Source organism: Anas platyrhynchos, chromosome 2, assembly GCF_047663525.1.
Source record: "Anas platyrhynchos isolate ZD024472 breed Pekin duck chromosome 2, IASCAAS_PekinDuck_T2T, whole genome shotgun sequence".
Lineage (NCBI taxonomy): Eukaryota > Metazoa > Chordata > Aves > Anseriformes > Anatidae > Anas > Anas platyrhynchos.
In genome coordinates this window covers 19,619,129-19,639,709 of record NC_092588.1, presented here as the reverse complement: position 1 = coordinate 19,639,709, position 20,581 = coordinate 19,619,129, and the positions used below count along the sequence as shown (strand labels likewise).

At 40.2% G+C, this 20,581-nt stretch overlaps 1 protein-coding gene across 1 annotated transcript in view; it reads left to right on the top strand.

Annotated features, from left to right (window-relative positions):
- The first annotated feature begins 9,204 nt into the window (after positions 1 to 9,204).
- OXR1 (oxidation resistance 1) overlaps positions 9,205 to 20,581 on the top strand; it is a 268,677-nt gene continuing 257,300 nt past the window's right edge. The window contains exon 1 of the mRNA XM_038173761.2: positions 9,205 to 9,340. The gene's annotated coding sequence lies outside the window, so the exon portion shown is untranslated. The remainder of the gene's footprint in view (positions 9,341 to 20,581) is intronic.

The following is a 20,581-nucleotide window of genomic DNA, read 5'->3' as shown; positions in this document are numbered from 1 at the left end:
AAATCATGCATAAAAATAGCACTCTGCATTGGACCTCACAAGTAAGCAAGTATTGAACACAACTCTAAAATGAGTTGATATTTTCATAAGAGTTTTAAAATTCTTATAGATTCTACACTTAACTTTGACCATAAGAGCAAAAGTTACACCTCAGCTTCTTGTATATAAACATTGTTTGAGTCAACAGTAAATAGTGTGTAAAGTTTTAAAAGATAAACAAGCACTACATTAACTCAGGTATTTATTTTATGAAATCTCATGAATTTCCTATCAGCTCTATAATCCCCATTCTTGGAATTTACAACAATCTAATTGGTAATCGGGTATTACACATCCAAAAACACAATTAAAGGGTTTTTATTTAATATTAATATTTACCTAAGACAGGTAAATAATATACCATTAAAGATACAAGCTTAATGCTACAAGAATCAGATGTGTATTGAAGACATTTCATAGATTAACTTATTTGACAAAGGATCTAAACTCAAATAAGCACAAAGATCAAACCACCAAAATAATTTCCATCTAGTAAATGTAGCAGAAAAAGTGGTTAAAAGCACAGCTAAAAATATCAACTGTGACTCAGAACCTTTGAAAATCCACAATAAAAACAGCCAGTAACATGCACCTGTGCCCCTTTTACTTGTTGTTGTTGTAAATGCTTTGTCTCCATTTTTGAAAGAAGCAATTTGCAATGCGGGATCTGAAAGTCTAAGCTGCCAGAAGTTTCTAACCTGCTGAGAAACAGCAGGTTTCTGCTGCAACAAACAAAGAAGCAAATGGAAAAACAATCAGAGATTCTGTTTGTATTGGCTTAAATATTGCTTAAGTATATGCTATAGTGCACCACTAGTAGCAGTCATTTGTCTGTGTCATTCAGCAGAGCAAATATGACGGGAACAAGTGTTCGCAGCAGCAGCAAACAGTGGGATGGCCGCTTAGCATGGGCACATTTGTTTTGAGGACTGTATCAAAAACACTGGTGTGGGACGAGAAATAAACTTGTAAATTTGGGTTGAATGAAATAGATTTCTGTATTTTTCTGTCTTTCTTTGCAACACAGAGCTGAAAAACTCCAACCTTTTGGAATTTTGAATCTTTTTTTTTTTTTTCATATATAGACATTTTTAAAAATAATAATATCTATACTTATAAAAAAACAAACAAACAAAAACAGGTTCTGTAATGTCAAGATCAAAATTTAGAAGAGGCTTTTTTTACTGTTTTCAGATAAAAGAAAACAAAGGATTTTTTTTGCTAAAAATTTCCAGAATTTATTTTAGCTTTTTTTTTTTTTTCTTTTTTTTTCTTCTTGTTAGATTTCATGTTTTCTTCCATCACTTCAAAGAAAAGCATAGAAGATTTTCTATTTTATTTAGGCTACTTCAGCATTTTTATAGTAGTGGGAGAATTCATTTGTCTGTTTATGCATTTTTCTAGTCTAGAATCAAACAAAGCTGGAATAGAGCAAAAATTTTTCAGCAGCTGAGACATATTTATATTTTTTGATGTCCGTTTTGCAATCCATTTATTTTTTATTTTATTTTTTTTAACCTTCAGACAGGAGTGCACTGGTATTATTATGCTGCCTTCACCAGATAAGGAGGACTATGATCTTCCTGATCCTCAAAATCTGTGTGGTGGTCTGTGGCATCAACAGCAAAACTCCCACCACCTTGGTGCATTGCTAGTAAACTCTCAAGGACATGTATGAATTGCATAAAACACATACAAGTAATTCTGCCTCCTTTTGGTGAATTTACCAAATCTCAAGCCAACTCTATCACAGTGATTCCAGGAGTGAAGTACTTATGGGGAACATCTGATCAGGTAGCCAGAATTCTTCATTTTCATTAATATATGAGCAAACCATGAGACATACAAACGTTTCATGCACTTTTAATGCCTTCCTTGCCTTCTAACGACCTCCATGCTCCTTCACATTGCTGTTGCTGGGAACTAACACATCATGATGCCTAAATACAAATACTTGTAATGGAACTTCATGTCACATACCTTGACCAGCTATTTCAGGCAGCCTATGTATTGTTATACAACAGCACATATCCTATAGATGTGACTTGTGACTTGAATTTAAATTTTGCATGTATTATTAAACCAGTTTGGAAGTAGTTTACCTTTTAGCTTACTGCATCTTTTTATTTTTCTTTCAGAGTTAAAAACGCAGAGATTGAATGCAATATTTTAGAAGTTTTATTTATTTATTTATTTATTTATTTATTTATTTTATTTTTAAGTGTGTTTTAGCTTGTTATTTTTGTCTTGTTTTGTTTTTAAATAGTGCGACCAGTTTTCTAGGCAGCTTAAAAAACACATTTCCCAGAGCTAATTGAAAATTCATAAGGCTTTAGCAAACACTTACATGTCTCCCTTTTAGGAGCGTATAACTAATTATCCTCAGAATAGCATCTGTGAGTTATTGTTAGTGTCAGCAAGGTGGTTTGGTTGTTTGGTTGTTTGGTTGTTTTTTTGATAAAAGCTATTGAAGTCATTTTTTTTTTGTTGTTGTTTTATTTTTTACTAATGGGTTTTGTTTTATAAATCCACTTGGAAAATGAATGTAAAGAAAGTTCTTAATTAGTTGCAAATAATACTTGCAGCTTCACCCTTTTTCATAGTATATTGCCTGTTGCTTATTGGGATCATGCCTTTTTAAAATGCTTGTAGATGACTGCTGGTAATTTGAATTTTTATGGTGTAAGACATGTTATTTCTGTGAAATCACAGATGATCTCAGCACACTTCTGCTCTTAATACTGATTTAAAGAAGGCAGACAAAGGGTCAATCAAGCCAATGCAGGTCTCTGGCCTGGCTCTAGTGAGCACCAGAAACCTCACCTAATCTTCCTTTGTAAACACCATACAACTTGTTTCAGATTACTGATAGCAGCCAAGGGGCTGTATTAGATTAAATATTGATCCTGAAGTAGTATGCTGCACTTCTCTTTTTTGTTTTTAATAGCAGCACTAATAGCACCCTGCTCTTACCGCTGCTCTCCGAGAGCCTGATGCTTCCGGCAGCTTGCTGGTGCAGAGTGCTCCACGCATGCACTTCTTCCCTCATTACAGATCTCCTATTCTCTACCTATCTGGGGTTTTACAGCATCTAGTGCAGCTTGTATGCCCTACAGTAATTAAATAATACAAGAGTTATATTTTTTGTGTTTTGCAGGGGTTCACCTACACTGATGTTGAAAGAAAGCTAGAATTGATCTATGATTTTTTTTTACTATTGAAGAGTAAAAAATCTTTCTGAGGCATTTATTACATTTACATAGCAGTGTAAGCCTGTAACTGTGTTCATAACACATTGCTCAATTATTACTGTCTTTGAAAACAAAGCAAATTAATCTCACGTATACAAATCTGCATAATGTGTGAAAGTAATGCACGAGGAGAATGAGTTTCCTATACAGTACTGAAAACAGCATGCACACAACCTTACAGTAAAATGTTTACCTCCAAGCCCCCAAATGCCTGGCAGAGCTCTCAGTTAAAGAAGTCAGAGTTGGATATTTAAATGGCTATGGGAAAAACAAAAACAAAAAACTTCAAAGCCCACAGAGGGCAGTAAAATGTAGATTACTGCAGACTGACTGGGAAAAAGCGTTGATTACAACAAAGAACATTTCTGAGGGGAACATGGCCAACAAATTAAAAATGCTGGAAATATTGATCTAAAGTAAAAATACATTCTGTATTATTCCTAGGTTAGTATATAAGGTTATTTTCCTTTCACATTAATATGAAGTCAATATGAAACTCATTGTTTGAAATTCAGCTATATTTTGAGTTGCTTCTGATAACAATTCCATTTCTTACACACAAAGCCTTTTTTAAAGGAAGATTTCAGAATCCCCCACTGGGCAAAACTTGTACTGTCAGGGCATTTTCTGGGTAGCACTGGCAGGATGAGCCCTCTCTGCTTTGCTCTGACTTAAGATCCTCCAACAGGAGGCTGTAGAAAATAGCTGGTTTGTTGTGTGCCCTCTTATTAAGGAAAAACTCCTGCTCAGATTGCCACAGACACAGAATGACCTGTTGGCAGCAGAATGGCTGTTATCCATGGTCATGGAAGAAAAAAAAAAAAAGAGAAAAAAAAAAAAAGGATACCAGAAAGAGAATAAACTTGTAGAGACAGGTGGATATCTAAGGATTTCAAACTACTCATGTCTGCTGGCCATTTTTTCTGGAGAGTCTGGTAGCAGAGCCCCTAGGATGGTAAATAGAGTGGCTAATCAATGGTGACAATCACCAGTAATTCAAGATCATGGGAAATGGTTAAATTATTCTTTATAAATCTTCTAAATGTCCTTATCAAGATATCTGTGTGTTCAGGCCTCGTATGGGAGATAATATTTTGATCACAATGAATTCCAATGCAGAGAATGCTATTTTTACCATACCTCCAAAGGCCTTTGCCAGTCATGCTTAATGAATATTAATAGTGAAACTGGGATTTTTTATGTAACATCCTGGTTTATCAGGCTTTTTGCAGTGTTACCCTTAAATTCCTAACAGCACAGCAGCACAGCAGCACACCATTAGCTACCTCTATGATAAATGATGTGCCTTGTGGATCACATACAGTGTAATTTGCAACAAGTGAATCACAGGTATTATCTAGCCTGGTGCGCTGCTTCCAGCAGTGACAGAAGGAGACACTATTTGCAGACAGTATATCAGCCTAAGCTTTCTGTACTCTGTTCACCTAGTACAGAGTACAATATTTCACTCCAAACCCACAGCTCATGCAATCCACGTGCTGACGGTGCACCCCAGCCTCTCCATTTCCTGCTTATATACCTGTTGTCCATGATTTTTTCTAATTGTTTTTGGAACCTGCTGATGAGGTCTGCTTACAGAGCCTCCCTGGGGGTAACAGTTTTCTGAAGGCTGCTACCTTCTGTGCTCAGGGAACAGGGCTGGAAAGTCCTTTATTTCAGCTGCTTTACCCTTGTGTTACTTTCACTGCTTTTCCCTAGGACTGTGGAATTTGGTGAATAATCATTCTCTTTCAGCTTTTGCCTTACTCACTGCTTTCACAATGTTGTAAACCTCCGTCATGTGCCCCCTCATGCTTTCTCTCCAAACTGAAGAGTCCAGGCCTTTTGGTGTTCTCCTCACAAGGCATTTGTCTGCTCTGTTGCCTTTCTCTGGACCTTTTTCATGCTTGCAAAGAGCAGCCAAGTGTTCCCTTCTGCTCCTGATGAAACCTAACACTTCACGGGCTCTTTGACTACTGCTGCACACTGCTCTGCCATCTGCAGAGAATGCTCAACGGTGACTCCAAGAGCTCGTTGTGGCTGGGCTGTAGCTGCCAACTCTGGGTTCAGCTTCATGTATGTGTGGTTTAGACTACTTTCTTCAGATGCATTATCATATGCTTTGTGCCTCCTTCACAACTCAGATGTAGTTTTTGAAAATTATGACAGATACATCCTAATGCAACCTGATATACATTCTAAACCAGGGGAGGTTCAGGTAGGAAATGAGGAGACATTTCTTCTCAGAGAGAGCAGTCAGACCAGGGATGGGTTGCCCAGGGAGGTGGTGGAGTCACCGTCCCTGGGGGTGTTCAAGAAGAGGTTGGGCGTGGTGCTTGGGGACATGGTTCAGTGGGTGACATTGGTGGTAGGGTGATGGCTGGATCAAATGATCTTGGAGGTCTCTTTTAACCTTATTGATTCCACGATTCTGAACAGTATTTCAGACACTCCGTATTTTTCCTCCTAATTTTCCTAGTTGGGCTCATATTTCTCACTTTTCTCTCACAGTTGTTTCTGAAGGAATTTAATTTCAGGGTCAATGTAAATGGATGGCAGGCAGGGAGGGAAGATATATTCTTGTTTAGAGACCTGAGATAGCATTGGGTTAAAATGAAGATGCCTCCTCACACACTGTGGAGAACCATTCATCCAGTCTTATTTTTTACTTCCTGACTGCAATCTGAAAGCAATGATTTGTAAAGTAAACCTGTTCCTCTTCCCTGGACCACAGCAGGATACATGCTGATCACACCAGCCGTTCTGCTACTCTGAGGTACGTCCCTTTTGGGCATCAGCCTGATAGCTGGATTCTCCCTGTGCATCTCTCCTTTCTTCTGTACCTAGTGACATGAGTTTTGATTTGGTGCCTACTCCCTGTAGTGTTTAATTTAAAAGGATGTACAAGAAATGGTCACATAAATGATCTTATACCAATGCATGTTTTTCATATCTTCACTAAACATCCAAGTTATATGCCTCAAAAAAAGTTTATTTTTTTTTTCCCATATTTTTTGTAGTACAAAATCAAGCAGGAAAAAAAAAAAAAAAAAGAAAAAAAAAAAAAGAAATAAAAAAGCTTCTGTGCTTGACTACACTAAATTAACTATGGCAGTAAACTTGAGAGGTGGTAGTGCTGGACTGTAGCTGTGAGTAAAGAAGAGAGAATCTGAATGCTGCTCTCAGGGAGAAGAGTGAAAACAACAATGAGAATAGAAAACTGAGAGGACTGAGGTGAATGTATGAGAGCCAGAGCCAGCCTCTGTCATGTCAGTGTCTCAGACCATCAGCAAAGCGGAATTGTTGGAGATGTATCTGAAACACAAGGATTTTATTAGAGCATTCCCAAATCACATGAAGAAAAATTTGTACAGTGCTGTGCTATTCATGGAAGCCAACGCTGTACATCCTCTGCATGCTGAGGAATTGTTCCTCTTCTGCTGCCTGATAGGGGCACAGCAGCACAGTAGATATTTAAATCTTTGTTGCTGTGCAGGAACAAAATGCAGCTCGATGGATATTTCTGCTGAGCAAAACTGGAAGAAGAAAGAAACAGCATCCAGCTTCAGATGGGTCTGCCTCGAAGTAATTCAGAGTTCACTGGTTGACACAGCAGCTGCTGCCACCACTCACTTGCTAATGTCCAATTTAGTAATTTGCATCTGGGTTGATAATGATGTCTTTTGAATGCTGAAGTTATAAGAAAGAACTTGTTAGCTCAGGGAAATTTTATTTTATTTTATTTTATTTTACAATTTCATGCAATATGCTCATCTCCTCTCATAAAAGCAGTCAAATTTGATGAGTTCTGAAGAGGTTGCTGTAAGACACAGAGAGATGTACGAATGATAGCATAGCTAGACCTGATGATAATAGACCTGAAGAAGATAATAAGACATATATATATATATATATATATATATATATATATATTTTTAATCTATTTTTTTCACTATTGTTTTAACAGAGATGCTTGTTCCCATGATGGACAGTCTTCTGTTCTCCCTAGACAATAGCAAAGTCCCCAGATGGAAGCTACTCTCCTGAGACCTGGGACATCTTTTGGTCTCCCAATTTATCTAGAGCTCTGAGACGGTGGTGAAGGTGCAAACAGTTCTAGGAAATTCTCCAGAGACTGCCTGCTGTTTCCGCAGAGCTCCAGCTGCAGCCAGAAGAATGTTAGCCCTCTTCTCCCAAATCTGAGCCTGCACTCAGAAAAATGCCTATTCTACGTCTCCTGCTGTTTATCTCAAGATCAATAGCTCCAGGCTAAAGAACTACATAATATTTGCGCTTTTTTTTTTTTCTTTTCATCATTTTGAACATGCTGCATAGCTTACAACTTTTTACAATACATAGCATGAAGGCTGCAGTTAGACATGGATTACAGAATAAAGTGTGTATCTCACTGCTTACAGAGAACACAGGAGGAAGAGACAATTAGTGAACATGATTCATTCCCTTCTAATACTATAATCTTCATGACATCATCTTTTGTTTCTTAAAGTACTGCAGCAGCGTTGCCTACATAATCTTGCCTAATAATCTATCCCATTGTATGTCAGTCTGTTAGGAAAATTGCTTCCTTGCTGTCACTTTATTTGACATCACTGACAAGCAGTGCTTCCTTTCCTGATTATGCTCACCTACATGTAACTAAGCATTTTTTTCTGCAGTAGTTTTTACACATGGCTGTCTTAAGTTCTCTGATATATTTCAGATTAACTTCAGGTGATTTCCTTATATGCTTAGGGAAATAAATTAGCTTTTTAACATGGTAATCTTGACACACTTTTATAAGTGATGTTGTCAAAGTGTCGAATCGTCATTTTGCTGTCCAATTCTTTCCTGAGTGAGAACTTGGCTTCAGTGTTGTGAAGTTTTTGTGCAGTGCCACTTTTCCGCATCTGTAAAAGCAGGATTCAGCAAAAGTCTGAAGTTTAGCTAGGATATTATAATTTTAGGCTTTGTAGTATGTTTTTAAATTTAAAACAATGTGGCGTTGTCATGGTTATGCTTTCTGGTCTTTTAGGAAGGCAGGGAATCGTAAACTGCAGCATCTCAAACACATCAGAAACTCCCATTCACAAATATTTGGTGAGCTTTTAATTTCTAACAATTATCTATGGGTGTTAGGCTTGAAACACATTTTTACTTGAGTGAGACCACATCTCTTCCGAAATAAATCCTAGAAGGGGCCCCATCTTCGCTATTTAAGGGGAAGCCGCGTGCCTGGGACCTGTCACATCCTCACCCGGCTGCTCTGGGCTTCACTAGAGAGCTGGCGTGAGCTTGAACCTCACCATAAAACCTAACACCTCGGGACGGGACGGGGATGTTTCCTGAGAAAAGCTGCGTGGAAAACCCCCCCGCAGCCTCTCCCGCACTTTCTAGACGCCGTTTCTGAACCCGCCGCTTCGCGGGGTGGCGCGGCCGTGAGGTAAAACGCCTGGCCGTGAGGTAAAAATGCCTGGCCGTGAGGTAAAAATTCCCGTCCGTGAGGTAAACGGCCCAGCCGTGAGGTAAAACTGCCCGTCCCTGAGGTAAACGTGCCCGGCCGTAGCCGCGGCCCTAACCCGAGCACCCCTACAGGCGATAGCGTTGCGGGGCCAAACGCACCGCACCGCACCGGCGGCCCGTGGCCCCGCAGCCTCCTCAGCCATCACTAGTGCAAGCAGGTTCGCCTCTGCCCCTTTAAGCTCCGTCTGCTTTTTTTTTTTTTTTTTTTTTTTTTTTTCAGCGCCTATTTTTAGCTCATCCTCTTGGTAGCATCCAGCTCTGCCCCCCCCCTGTTTCTCCGCTCTCCCCCCGCTCCTCATCCTCCTCCCTCCCTCCCTCATCCCCCCTCCCCTCCCTCGGTGGTAGGTTCCGCGCGGCAGACGGCGGCTCGGGCACTGAGCATGTCCGAACGCGCTCGGCAGCAGCAGCGGCCGCCGCGCCGGGGCTCGCGGGGCGGGAAGGAGGGCGCGCGCCGGGGGGCCGCGTGAGGGCTGGCGCGTGCAGCAGCAGCAGCAGCCTCAGCAGCAGCCGCCGCCGCTGCTGCCTTGCAAGTAAGTTTCTGCGGGGCGGGAAAGGGGAGCGCGCGCGCGCGCGGGGCGGCGGCGGCGCGTGCCGCGGCGGTTGGGCGGTCGGGTGGGTGCCCGCCCAACCGCCGCGGCACGCGCCGCCGCCCCGCGACCCTCAGAGCGGGGCTGAGGGGAAGGATGTGTGTGTGTGTGTGGGGGGGGGGGGGGGTAGCGGCGTGTGTATGCGGGGTATTTCAACCTGTCCGTCAATAACAAACACCTGACCGTGCCCCAAATTTATTTATTTGTTTATTTCCCCCTATAAATAGCGTTTTCTCGTGCCTTTTAGAAACGCACGTCTTGCCCCCGTTCCGTTCACGCGCTGAGTCGGTCTGAGTGCTCTTTGATGCTCGGGGGTATAAAGTTCCTCACTCGGTGTTGGAACAGGCGCGTTTTACTTCTTATTTCCTGCGTGCTGCACGGGAAAGGGCTCCAGAAACTGCTTTCCTGCTCACCGGAGGCTTGTCGTGGTTGTTTCCAAAGTTGCACGGAGGCAGCCATCCAATTAAAATGATTTAATCCTGGGAATGGGAATTTGAGGAGATTTCTGTGAAAACGAGCAACGTTTATGAGCCTTCTGCTGCTTGGCATGGAAAGGGCTAGGCTGAGTGAGGGCCACCAAGGTGCTCGCGGTGGACAGCCTGTGTTAATTTTCATTAGACCTTTCCGGGAGGTTTTCTGAGTTTAACAACCCGACTTTTGACACTCTCGCAGGCACGGTGCTCTCTGCATGTTGATTTGGATTAGCTGGGATGCTCACAGCGATGAATATGCCCATTAACTGGTGTCTGTAGGTTAAACCTCAGCAAAATCTAGGTGTATTTCAAAGTAGTTAAAGACCCGGACCCTGCCAGCCCTGCTGCGTTATCATCTTGGTTCAGTTAATTAGTGTTATGGCCATGGAGCCAGGAAGACTGCTGTGTGATTGTTTCTGTGTGTCTGCAGCTCTTCCCCTCCCCCAAATGAATTAAAAATAAATCCCAAGGCAGCCCCCCATAGCAGTGAGATGGGCATCGATCTGTGGGTTTTGGAAAGTCAGTGAGCGTGTGCGCCTGGGATCTGACTTGTGCACGAATAAGCTGCTGTCCTGTCTGCTGCCTTCTTATGAGTCTGCAATAATGGGGGGAAAAAAACGAATTCTTGAGTAGGTGCCTTTTGCCTGCTGCACAAAACCATAAGAGAATGCAGCAGGAAAGAACAGGCTGTGTTACCTGTGTTGGTGATGTTGTGAAAAATAAGGAGGGAAATTTTTGAATGTGGCAACCTGCCACCTTTTTCTTGGAATTAGATTTGAGCTGAATTAATAATAGTATGGATTTTAAAAATAAAATTGTTCAAAATGTCACTGGGCTTCAAAGTCTTTGGTTAAAAAATGGCTTTCCGTATGCTTGTGCAGTAGTAATTTGTTTAGTAGGTGCCATTTGTGTTACATTTACTGTTATGACATTTCAATACCTTTCGTTAGGGCTCCAGAGCTCATACAGTTAATTGAATTATTTCAGCATCCTAAGCAGATAAGTATTCTTCAAAGTCAAAACATAGGCAGGTAGAGCATATAAGCGCATTCTTAGCATATACTCTATGGTGTAATTCCTGTAGAGTCTCCATTGATTCTTCATCTCTTGTCCAGGTTTGAGCCCAATTAATAGAAATTAGAATATTATTTGAGTGGCAATGGGATTGCATATTAATTGTTGGAGAATGCCTAAGTAGCAGTTGCAGTGTTTGCACGTAGTTATTTTTCCCTTCAGGCACAAAAAAAAAAAAAAAAAAGTAGCTGTAGTTTTCTTTCTCAATGCACTTTTTCCCCTTCAAAACTCTTATTTCCTTAGATTAAATGAATAACGGAAAGATATCTGTCTTTTTTTCTTTACTTTTTGTAATAAGGCATGTCGTCTCACATTGCAGGTCATCTTATATACGTATTCCCCTAGGACTCTGAAGAATAACAGAACTGTGGAAAGCGATGTTATTTTTCATTATTATTAATCTTGAATTTAATTACAAAATATTAATAATGCCATAGGAAATTTCATAGGCAATTAATTCCTCTAGGACTGTCAGCATTACCTTTCAGCCATTAATTCTTGAGAGGGTCTCTCAGCTTCCCTTTTTGTTGATGAGTTACTTCAGTTTCTTTCTTCTTCACCCTTTAGTGAGCTACTGTTGTTCCTTAAGTTACTATAGTGAAAATATTCAATGAAGCATGTTACTGAAATACACTGGGGAGGTGACAACCTTACAGAAGCAAACGATTATTGCTAACAAGCATGGTTCAGTGTCAGGTTAGCATGAGATTGCTGTATGTTCATGAATGGGTTGAATACCGTAACTTTTGTTTAATAGAACAAAGTACTTAAATCCAGATGCTTTCGTTGTCTACTATGACAGATATCCTTTAAGGTAACGTGCCTTTGATGTGTGAGCAGACACCATCAGAGGCAGAAGGCAGTTTTGGACAGGAGAAGAATTGCATGTTTGCCGAAGTTCATGGGGAAGACCTGCAAGTGTTCAAAAAAGCCATCGCTGCCTTCAGTTCATCGGTGTTGTTTTGTGCCAGGAGCAGATGCTCACATGGTGGGTGCACTGCCGCAGCCAGCTGGAAATCTTGCTTTTATTCTAGCATCTGCTCCTACCAGCTTTACTCAAGATTAAACGTAGATATAGGGAAGGTATCTCCTTGATATCTCAGGACATGATCTGGATCTGTCATATAGTTTCCATCCAAGATAGAAAGTTATTGAACCTTCAGGTCAAAATCTTTCGGACTGTGCAGAGCCCTGTGTCCCTGAGCGAACTGATCTGTGGCTGCAGATCAATGCAATTAGCAAGTTCCTCCTGAACGTCAGGTTTCTGTCTGCATCTCTCAATTACACACTGAAGCAGGGGATCTTGGCCTCCTGGCTGTGCGTTCTTACAATGCACTAGCAAAACAGAGAGAGGAGTACTTGCTCCTTTTTTTTGTGTGTGTGACTTTGCTGCCTGTGAAAGGAAGGATTTGGGGAGGAAGAACAAGCTGCGGAGGAAAAAGGAAGGTAGAGAGGAAAACACATAGATCTGTTAATCTTCCACAGCTCTTCAACTGAGAACAAACTGGAGTTTTGGCTCCTTAACTCTTCAGTGACACAAGAGGAAAGGACCTTTCGGCTTCTTTCTGTTCCTCCTCAGGAATGCATTGAGGTATCTTCTCCATTTGATGCTGGAGATGGGAGCAAAGGGAAGAGAGGACAGCTACCCATGAGCTTCATATGTGTACATATACGAACAGAGCATATAACAACCCATTTGTCACAAAACAAGTGATTGTATCTTCTCTGGGGCTGTGTAACGGTGTCCATGTAGTCCAGGGATGGCAACATAGAAAAAAAGGATTCTGAGCAGAAGGGTAGAAAGGTTCTCCAGCTGCTTCTTTATTTTCTCTTTGCTGGACCCATTGTTTTCAGTCTTGATGGGTCAGTCTAAGCCAACATGTACATTTCTGGTAAGTATTTGTTGTGGGAGTCTTTTAGTTGCATATGAGGGGTGTTTCCCTCATGGAGGGAACGGTTCATGAACTTTGGAAGCCTGTCTGACTGATTTTTTAAAACAGAGTTTTAAAATAGAGTTGAACTTAAAACAGAGTTGAACTTAAAGCTTGTGTAGGAACAATAGGATTCCCCCAACACAACTGTAAGCATTATAAAACCAGAGGGACACGTGCAGTGACTTTCCCATGGAAAGTTAGTGTCCTAACAAAACAGAACATAATGTGCTTTTTAATGGTGAAGTAGGTGCAAGTTTTTTAATACTTTGCTACTAAATCTATCAGTGATCAAAAGTGAAAGATGGATGGAAGAGGAAATTTTGAACACCCTAAGCAAAGCATTATTTTCTTTCTTCATAAATCAGTGTGATGCATGGCCCAGACCAGGCGCTGTGTACTTAGCTGCTGGGTAATATCAGCAGTAATAAGCAGTCCTTACAAGATGCATCTCTAGTGTCCTCTGACCAGTCTTGAATAGCTTACCGAGTTGCTTATACAAGCCCAAACCAGAACTGCTTACTTCAGCAAAACTACCTTTGACATTGATAGAAATTTCCTGAACTTTGTGGGTTTTTTTTTTTTTTGTTTGTTTGTTTCTTTTTTTTCCCTAGAAACTGCAAATTAACCCCTCTGTTTCTCCCCAGTATAATGTTATTTAAACACCCGATGATGATTCACTTGCCATGAGTGAATACAAATGATGCTTTTTTTTGTGTTTCTGTTTCGGAAAAGCAGAAAGCTAGACATTAGTCTGTATAGAGATGATAGTTATTAAAGGAAGATGTTTTATTTAGCTTTATGCAATATTTCATTTTTTTGGAAATGCCTGATGCCATAGTTGGATTTCAGTGGGGTTGTTGGCAGAGCTTAAGCTACGTTAGCTAAATCAAGACGATTTTTTTTTGGTTGAGGATGGTAACCTTGTTAGTGTGTGAAGAAGAGCCTCAGTCATGTAAGATTCTCTTTATAGTTCACACATTCTTCAGTAATCAGTGGCCAGAGAGCAATGCTTTGGGTTTACCTGGGGTATATTATGTTCATCTTTGAAGGCACAGTTGACATCTGTGCAATCATGGGCATGCAGTACTTCTTCTTGAGCATGGAAAGCAAATCCATGGCACTTTTGAAGCACAAAGTATTACCCCTGTTAGTGTAGGTACCTGGTTCATTCAGCAGTACTGTTTGAGCAGACTTTCATTTTGAAATGTGGTCTGCCTTCATCACCCACAGGATACTCAGAACCATCTTGTCTGTCTCCAGTGGGTGATTTCATCCATTAAAACTTGAGTCTGGGGATGTACATTCCTCTATGTATACAGTTCCCATCCATTTCCCTGTAAAGTTGAGCTCTGGAAAACAGGAGGAAAGAATCAGCTATCTCCTTTGCATTTGTGTATAAAAAGCTTCTGAGACATGTAATCATGAAACAAATTCATAGGTAAAACATAGTTCACTTAAATATTCCTACAGATAATAGGTATCAAGAAACCTTCATAAAATATGGCCTGCACATGAAGATAGACTTTGATACTATAAATATGGACTGAACTTTTTTTTTTCTTAAGGCATAACATAGCCAGATTCCATTGAAGTATGTTCTAAAATAGTGGCAAACACATTATTTGTTATTCCTTAATCTACACTTAGCTGTAGAAATGCTTAGTAATCAATCTGAATATTTTATAAATGCTATAAGAGCATACTAAAATGTTAGTATTTATAAGTCGCTTCGGTGAGATTGGATTCACTTGAGTCCTTATATTTACTTTGTGATTTTAAATTATTAATATTGTTATTTCAGAAATTGATATTTATATGCTGTTGATGTAAAAATCTATTCAGTCATCTGCATGTCTGGTAGTTGAATTCCAAAGTGTCTTTCTTGTTTAGTCACACTGAAAGGCAGAACAGCCATCTTGTTGACACAAGCACGTTCCGAGATGATTAATCGGTGATTGATATATCACAGCTTCTCCAGCTTCTGAGAAGGGAAGCTGTAAAAGCTTTTAAATCCCCTTTAGAGAAGGAAACAGTTCTTATCCAGGACTACAAATAGTAATACAAAGGAAAAGAGATATGTTAGGAACCAAAATAAGTTTGCCCGTTCAAGTTTTATTTCTCCTTTGGAATCTTATCATTAGTCTCTGTGGGTTTTTTGATGTTTTTCTCTGGGATTATGGCTATGTTTTTCTTTCTTTCTTTTTTTTTGTTCTTCCCCCAAGAGTCAGTCTGAACACTGACTGCACTGAAATATTACTGCCAAAATACCAATAATAATTCATTAGTAATCTAATCTCACTTCTAGATCAAACTTCAAAACCCTTGTGGTACTTTCTGCTTGAGTATTTTTTGAAGAGTTGCACTAATTTATAGTGTGGACTTAACCAGCTGATGGAAGTCCCACACATGCCTTCTGTTGATTATTAGTATATGACCATAGCAAAAACAAACAAACAAATAATAATAAAAAAACCTCTATCTTTGCATGTATTTTTCGTATGCTAGGAAGGATGATAGTAGCAGGAATTGGCTGGTCCATGTGGAACACATGACTGTGAAACTCTTTTCCACATACAAGCTGGAATACCTATTTTTTTTCTGCATTTTCTTTTTTTTTTCCAGTAAGATCTCTCTCATCTGAAAGCTTTTAACATGATATGCTTCACTAGGAAGTCTTACCTGAAGCAGTGAATTAGACACTCCGAGAGTGGAAACAATCAAATAGTGATGTGGAAGAAGTCATAAGGAAAGGTTTAAAGTGGAATTACCATTTATTAAAGCTCCAGTGCTCAGTCGATGGTCTGCTTACTGCTTCCTACTGTCTTGCTGTACGCTGTGCACTGCAAGCTCTCTGCAGTGGAGCGTGCATCTGCTTGTAGAGGGCTGAGTACATTCAGCTGTTTGTACAGAAATAGGTTTATGCTTATCTTCAAAATAAAACTGTTAATACAAATCTATCAAATTCAAGGCCCTGGATGTGAGATTGCTTTTAGTGCCTCGTCCATAATAGCTGCTTGGCATGCTTTCCTGATGTAACCTTGCATGTTCTTTATTTTCAGGATGTATGTGAAGTGTTGGGTCTAAAGCAGCATCACTGTGCTGCGTCGCATCTGAGGCTCTACTGTGAGGCACAGCTTTCCATTCCAAGTGTCCCCGTGTTCAGTGATGCCAGAGGGCACAGACTGCTTTCATCAGTGGGCATGCACTCACACTAAAGAAGACAGGATAAAGCAAGACTTGCTCAGCGTTTGCCTTTTCTTGTTGACAAGAGCTGCAGAAGTGTTCACTGAAAAGAGTGAAATACTGGAGATGGTTTTTGCATCCTTAATGTCCATGCAGCATTGAGGCACTGGGATGTGCCTGGGGATCAGATAATGTTATGAGGAAGCATCCTGACTAAAAGCAGGGGCAAAAAGAGCTGTCCTTGGAGATAAGAATCAGGAGAGACAGTGGGTTCTGACTTTTTTGAGCAGGTCTTGGGTTGGCTGCCTGGACGAAATCTTAGGGTTGGTCGCTGTGAAATCCAGAACTAGGATGAGGCTGATGGAGAGCAGTGCTGGTGGCTGGCATGCAGGGGACTGGGTGGCAAACATATTGGAAGATGAGAGTGGCACTGGGCAGGTGGGAAGAAGCGCAAGTGGTGGTCTGTGTCTTGTGACTATGCTGTTACGAGAGAGCCCAAAGTAAATCCCAAGTTCCTGATGCTTCTGCCCTGTTGTGATTCAGGGAAACTCATTGCTAAGGGTATTTCTCTTCAGTGTTCTACCTCCTCACAGCCCTTCTGCTTCTCCTATTTATTTATTTGTGTTGTAATTAAGTCTCACAAATTCAGAAGTACCAGAGCTAAAGCCGCTGTCCAAAATAAATAGACTTTTCCATTTAACTTGAGTCTCTATGGTTCAAGTGTGTATCTGTAAAATGAAGACAGTACTAGCTGTACAGCATGGCATGATGTGAGAAGTGAAGTTTATTATTGGTGAAATGCTCTGATACTGTAGTGATGGTCAGCTTGGAGATGAACATGAGGAAATTGCTTGAGCTCTGTTAGGACGCCAGAAATAGTGGAATGCCATACGGCCATGGGTTGGACACCTCAGGTCAGACCAGACACTGGATGTGGTAACTGCTAGCTCAGGAAATACCATCCCTCCTGGTCTCTGAGTGTTGCAGCAGTCTTGGGGGGAAGAAATCTTACATAAATGTACAGCTGAAAATTGTATAAAGCTGTTTATGCAATTTCTTTGACAATATTTAGATGCTTGCTGACCAGTGGTTCTTGATTTTTGTTTATATATAAATATAAACTATACATATATAGTGTATATAGTCTTGACTTTTTGGAAGTCAAGAAGCTGTGGATGCCTCATCCCTGGACGTGTTCAAGGCCAGGTTGGATGGGGCTTTGGGCAACCTGGTCTGGTGGGAGGTGTCCCTGCCCATGGCAGGGGGTTGGAATTAGCTGATCTCTTAAGGTCCCTTCCAACCCCAACCATTCTGTGACTTTGTGTAAAAAAAAAAAAAAAAAAAAAAAAGGCAGTGAAAGAATGGAGAGCTGTTACTTACTACCCCCAAGTCCTCATCAAACCAAAATCAGTATTTTTAATTAGGATGTCTTTGAACAGGGAAAAATTCTCCTTGCAGTGCCAGCATGACCACGGGAAGATGGGGCCTGCCTCGCAGTCACTGCTACCTATAAACAGTGGGGAGTGGGTAGACACAGAAAGGAGCCAGGCAGAATTAAGATACCTATGTAAAAGCAGTCTTTGTTTTGGTGACCATGATACTTTTCGTTACACTCCATAAGGGAAATAAGGCTTTATGCTTTGAAACTGTTACTTCTCTTCTGGAAGACTAATACCTGCGTTGTATCTAACAGCACTACCTAAAGGTATGGTGAACCTAGAACTTCAGCAGCTGGAAGGAGCTCCTGGTGTTTGGAAGGAGACAGATGTGGTGATGAAATCAAGGTTGATTTGTGTATCTAGTTGGCACAAGAATGCTGAACAAATTGGTGAACACCAAATTTGCTCCCTCTATTTCTGTCACCATCTCCTAATTTTGTCCTTAGCCTGTGTTGCATTCAGTTTTGAGCAAGGTTTGGATTGTATGTGTAGATCAAGCTTGACCTGAAGCTTTGAAGGGGAGGTACTCCAAATATACAGTCCTTTTAAGAAATACCAAGAAAGGATACTCTTGCTTCCCTTATGTATTTTCCTCTAATTTCCAATTCTGTTTTGCCCAATTTTCAGGGTTTTTATAGAGATGTGCCCTAAAACTAGGGGCAGGCGCTGAGTTCTGCTCTCTGGGGACAGCGACAGGACTCAAGGGAATGGCATGGAGCTGGGACAGGGGAGGGTCAGGCTGGGGGTTAGGAGAAGGTTCTGCACCCAGAGGGTGGTTGGGCACTGGGACAGGATCCCCAGGGGAGTGGTCACAACACCGAGCCTGCCAGAGTTCAAGAAGCATTTGTACAACACTCTCAGACATGTGGACTGACTTTTTGGTGGTCCTGTGTGGAGCCAGGAGTTGGACTCAATGATCCTTGTGGGTCTCTTCCAACTCGGGATGTCCTATGATTCTAACCATAGCAGAGGCAGAATGTAAACTTGTTACTGCTCTGTCCAGTCTCTTTTAATTCCCTCAGTGACTTCAGATAATTTTTGTTTTTTGGGTATACCTAAAGTCAGAATGTTTATAGGATGATATGGCAATGGGCAGTAGAAATTAATTCCCCAAAGGAACAATTGCGTGCCATCCCATCTGACCTCCTTTGAGAAACATAGGGGACCACTGATTGGAACTCAGTGGGCTTTCATCAGCTGAAACATTAAGTTTAGAGTAAATCTGACAGTTGGCGTTGTCAGGGAGAAAATTATTCCATCTCCATAAAATGTGCAAAGAATCCTTGTCATATGTTTTAAATTTTTATAACAACTGCTAATTGTTTTCTACTTTCTAATTCTCCTTCCCAGGTATTTTAATCACAGCTCAGAATGGCAAGAGAACCTGTCTGTACTGCTGTCTATGTTGATGAGTCTCAGAGGAGGAAAAATAAAACATAAGAATATTCTATTCCTTTATTTATTCTACTTTTTTACTTACTCCCTCTATTACGAAGATAATATTTATGAAGAAATAACTTTTTTTTTCTCTCAGAAATTCAACTTTCATTAGCATCTCATAGCTTCAACATTAATATGACTGAAGTGTGAATGATGAAGCAGAATTTTGTAATAAGCTTTTAAAAATATGCTGGATATTTCAAATACTCATACTCATTCTAAGACCTGAGCTTTTTCCTCTTTTTTTTTTTTTTTTGTTTATGCCTTTGTTAGTCAGTCAGAATACAATCTCATGGATTGTTTGTTGTTGTTATTTAACCAGTGCTTTCTGTATTGTAATACCTGAGCGTGTTATAAGTCAGTTTTCTGTCTTTAATTTTCCAAATGTGCACTCGTATGTAAACCTGTAGATCTTCAGCATTAACAATAAGAGCAGCTTTAAATAATTATGTTAAACACAGTATCTCTCTTCATTTACAGACATTCAGAAAAAAAAATTGAGGTGAATTAATTGGTATTTGCCAAAGTAGCTAGATTTTATACTGTGCAAGGACTGTAGCAGTCATCAATGTGCTTTAATGCATACGAGTCTCTTTGTGTAAGTGCATGGCTATTAAAAGAATTTGAAAGAGTAGTCTGAGGGGTAAATTAATATGAATTGTGCCAATTTGCAGAAATAGACTGGGATGGTGTGGAGCAGTGAAGCTGGTATAAGCAGGTTGTAGTTTTCCAGATGCTTGTACCTGACATTTTATACCGAAGTGCTTGCACAGTAGCACGACGCAAATTTCAGTGCACCAAGCATTCAGTTTCCATGCCAGGATTAAATTACTCAAGTTTGTTTGGAGTTCTGGACTGTTGCAATTGTAAACCACTACTGTTTTGTCATGTATCCTTGTTTAGGAAGATTCATGTTTCATCTAATAAAAATTGAATTCTGATAAATTAATGATTATGACCATTTCTGAGCTGCAGCACATCTGAAACCTGCAAATTTGTTAATACTTAAGATACACAACTGATTAACTTGAAGGACAGCTATTATTGCCTCTTCCACTCCATTCTTGGTGCAGTTATCCATACACAAATAGTTGTCTAACAGATAAAGAAAGGTAAAATGGCAGCATTTCCTCCAAATAACTCAAACTAAATACCTGTTTTTCCATCCTAAGTATGCAACACTGTTTCTAAAAGGACTTCAGTCTATAACCCTCTGAGATGCTTTCTCCAAATGAAAGCTATTGAGCTGTGCAAGAACACTTTTAGGAGGAACACAAGAGGTTCTCAATTTGGCTAGCAGATCAGCATATCCAACACAAAACTACTACCTTATTTTATTGATTATTCCTTAATGCTCATGAGTTAGAATTAGACATTTAGATAAAGGTAGTGGTTGTTATTTAACTGTACTCTTCTGTGTCACTTTTTGGGGATATTATTTTAGGCTCTTGATTTCAAAATCAAGAGAAGATGCAGATCCACAAAATGTATGTCACTTTATATAAGCCAGAAGCTTGACTCTGTACAAATGAGCGTTTGAATTTATACAGTACAATGATCAGTTCATCTATTTGTAACAGCACATGACTCCTAATTAGGAATCCCAACAAAGAATCTAATGTAACCAAGTGGCTCAGTTTT